This window comes from Rattus norvegicus, chromosome 3 (genome assembly GCF_036323735.1).
Source record: "Rattus norvegicus strain BN/NHsdMcwi chromosome 3, GRCr8, whole genome shotgun sequence".
NCBI lineage: Eukaryota > Metazoa > Chordata > Mammalia > Rodentia > Muridae > Rattus > Rattus norvegicus.
The window spans coordinates 188,055,936-188,060,089 of NC_086021.1; positions in this window are offsets into that span (position 1 = coordinate 188,055,936).

Sequence of the window (4,154 nt, forward strand, 5' to 3'; positions counted from 1 at the left end):
TTCTTTCAGGATGCAGAGTCGCAGGTTGCTAAGGCTGATCGTCCCTTCAGGACTATGCCTGTCTCTGCCTGGTCAAAGAATCTGAGAAAATTCTCTGGGACAAGACTATGAACTGTCTGAGTTTTCCCAAAGAGAAAGTGTTATCATTTAGACCCAGATTGAATTCCTCCCCAAGGTTCTATTTAAAGAAAAGGTTGGGGGCTGGAGAGATGGCTCAGTGGTTAAGAGCACTGGCTGTTCTTCAGGAGGTTCTGAGTTCAATTCCCAGCAACCACATGGTGGCTCACACCTATCTGTAATGGGATCCGATGCCCTCCTCTGGTGTGTCTGAAGACAGTGACAGTGTACTCATACATGAAATGAATAAAACAAATCAAATCTTTTTTTTAAAAAAAAGTTGGCTGTGAGTGGTGGTGCATGCCTTTGATCCCAGCACTGGGGAGGCAGAGACAGGCCAGTCCTCAAGTTCAAGGCCCAGCCTGTTCCACAGAATGAGTTTCAGGTTAGCCAGGGCTCTGTCTCGAAGAAGAAGAAGAAGAAGAAGAAGAAGAAGAAGAAGAAGAAGAAGAAGAAGAAGAAGAAGAAGAAGAAGAAGGAGGAGGAGGAGGAGGAGGAGGAGGAGGAGGAGGAGGAGGAGGAGGAGGAGGAGGAGGAGGAGGAGGAGGGGGAGGGGGAGGAGGAGGAGGAGGGGGAGGAGGAGGAGGAGGAGGAGGAGGGGAAGAAGAAGGAGGAGGAGGAAGAGGAGGAAGAAGAGGAAGAAGAGGAAGAAGAAGAAGAAGAAGAAGAAGAAGAAGAAGAAGAAGAAGAAGAAGAAGAAGAAGAAGAAGAAGAAGAAGAAGAAGAAGAAATAAAAATGGAAGGACATGATTCGTCTAGGTGTGGTGAAGGAGAAGGATTATTGTAAATGAAAGGGAAAGCATGCCCAGAGGCAGGGACATCAGAGAGAGTCTAGAGAAACATGACTCTGAGCTGTGTGAGGAGAGAGGGGAAGGAAGAGGGGAGAGACTGACCAGGAGAGAGAGGCCAGGAGGGTAAGGGTAGACTGAAAGGACCAGGTAACCAAAAATGGCTGGATTATATAAAGAAGGGTGGCTGGGGGAAGGGCAGCCCAGTCCTGCATTGGAGAAGTTTGAGGTAGGAGGGCGGAGTATGCAAGCCAGGAGAACCCTGTGACATGTAGGGACTGGGAGATGCTGGAGGCCGAGTCAGTTTTGATGTGTTAAACAGGCACCTCAACCAGTTGTCAGAGACCTGACAGATACCAGAGAAGAGACCAAGCCCTCTGTCCCCCAAATATGGTGTGTGCTGGAGAGGAGAGGCCCAGCTGTCTCCAGCTAGACAAACTCTGAGAAAGCGGTCAGATTAGCACATGTCCCACCTTCCCAACCTCCCAAGCAATCTGGGAAAGAGGCCTGCACCTCTACGGAGTAACTTCATTGGTCATTCAGTCAATCAGTCAAACAGACATGCAGGTCACTTCTCAGTGGGGACTAGGGATTTGGCTCTCATTGTAAACACCTCTTCCCAGACATACACCTCGAAATATATGCTAGCGCGCACACACACACACACACACACACACACACACACACACACACACAGAGAGAGAGAGAGAGAGAGAGAGAGAGAGAGAGAGATAACAGATAACCAAAAAGTTTAAAATTTACATTTCTATTCTTAGCTGTTCAAAATGTCTGTTTTTATAGGGATATTCAAATTCCAAACCCGGTGGGGGGGTTATTTTGTTTTTTTTTAAACCATTTGCGTATGTGTGTGTGTGTGTGTGTGTGTGTGTGTATAGAGAGAGAGTACACTGTTGCTATCTTCAGGATCTTCAGATACACCAGAAGAGGGCATCAGATCCCATTATAGATGGTTGTGAGCCACCATGTGGTTGCTGGGAATTGAACTCTGTACCCTCTGGAAGAGCAGTCAGTGCTCTTAACCTCTGAGCCTGAAACCTTGTGTTTATAACATATATAGAAGTATAGAAGGGGCTGGGGATTTAGCTCAGTGGTAGAGCGCTTGGCTAGGAAGCGCAAGGCCCTGGGTTCGGTCCCCAGCTCCGAAAAAAAGAACCCAAAAAAAAAAAAAAAAAAGAAGTATAGAACTAGGGGTTGGGGATTTAGCTCAGTGGTAGAGCGCTTGCCTAGGAAGCGCAAGGCCCTGGGTTCCGTCCCCAGCTCCGAAAAAAAAAGAACCAAAAAAAAAAAAAAGAAGAAGTATAGAAGTATATATTGCATACCTCTTGGGACCAGAGTCAGACCAAAACGAAATGGATCTGTTTGGAAGGCCTTACAGGGCTGACACAAAAACACATACATCAACTTAAATTCACAATCAGTATCCCAGTGGGGAAAAAAAAAGACAGACTTCCTGTTTGGTAATCTTTGTGGATCAAACATGCAAATGAAAGATATTTGGTCCTTTCTTGGATTAAATGAGAAAAACAAAACATGGGTCTGAGGAGATAGCTCAGCGATTAAGAGGACTTGTTCCGCTTGTGGAAAGAGAACCTGAGTTCAGTTCCCAGCACCTACCTCAGATGGCTCACAACCACCTGTAAGTGTAGCATGAGAGGACCCTACACCGTCTTCTGGCCTCTACAGGCACCTACACAAGTGCACACACATAGACTTTAGTCCTTCCCCCTCCCGTGGGCTCCCTGCTGAGACCTCATCTGTGTGTCTAACCGACTTCTAGAGGCCAGAATCTTCTCCTAGAGCAGTGCTGCTTTAAGTGGAAGAGGATATTGGTGGTCACGTGTCCTGCTCCCCACCCCTCTTCCCTGACTCTTGCCTGAGAATCAGAGAGCATGGCTACAGGCTCCTGCTATAAATTCCCTCATCCTGGGCTGGAGAGGTGGCTCAGAGGTTAAGAGCACTGTCTGCTCTTCCAGAGGTCCTGAGTTCAATTCCCAGCAACCACATGGTGGCTCACAACCATCTATAATCAGGTCTGGTGCCCTCTTCTGGCCTGCAGGAGTACATTCAGGCAGAAAGCTGTATGATGTATATATAATAAATAAATAAATCCTTTTTAAAAAATCCCCTCATCCTCACAACGTAAAACAAGAGACTGCATCACCTCTACCACGAAACCCTTGATCCCCTCTTTCCAGAGCCCCCACTACGCCATTGCCATCTCTCTCTGCGGGGCCTGAAGTCCTCTTAGAGCCTCTGCCACACCGTTGTCCCTCAGTCTGTCCATAGTGTTGATAACTCTTCTAATAAACCCCTGACCCCAACAATTCATCTCAGTGTCTTCTTGATCCAACATCAAAGACCTTTAGTTAAGGCTGAGCTGTGACCCCAAGCTGCCCCTGGGATGGAGCTTTGCTAACAGAGGGCTGAAAACGGGAGGTGCTCCACAGGAAAAGTCTGACGTCTGCTACCCAGAAAGCCGCTGGCAGCCAGATGGGAATAGCTATGATGGACTGCAGGGTAAGAGTTGGGCAGGAGTGGGCAACAGCCTTTCTACCCACTACTAGTTAGAGTAAGGAGGCAGGAAGCAGGGTGGTCTGTTCTTCCTTCTGGGGTCCAGGCTGGCCCCACACTCACACTTGTTTCCGGCTCTGCTCTGACAAAGCTCCTATAAGAAGCAGTGATGGAGATGGGTGTTTGCCAGCCGTCCCCTCCCCGCAGCCTGCTCAGTTTCAGGGAACTGGGATGTGTCAGCTGTCTGTTGAGATTTCATAAAGCAATTGCAACGTGTCAAGCTTTGAAGGAAAACATCAAACGTACTTTTCATTTCCTCAGCCAAAGAGGGAAAGAAAGCACACGCCCAAGGCAGAAAAGGGAGGGGCTCCACTCTCCACATCCACACCTCACAAACTTGGGGATTTGGAGTGTATGAGGGGGCCTCCTGGCCTGCACCCCAAGCTTGGCAAAAGTCCAAGCTGGAGGAAGGCAGCCGATTGGGTACAGACACCACCCAGCTCCCTGCCAAGAGCAGATGAAATCCCTGGGCTATCAGTAACCTGACCATCATTTCCCCATCAGCAGCCCTGGGAGAACCTAGCTGCACCAGCCTCAGTGACCAGAAACTTCAAGGAAAGAAAAACCCACTAAGAAGACTGGCCTTGAGTCCCTGGACAAACCAGACCAAGGCAGTGCCTTTTTCTTTTTCTTTTCTTTTCTTTTTTTAAAATTTAT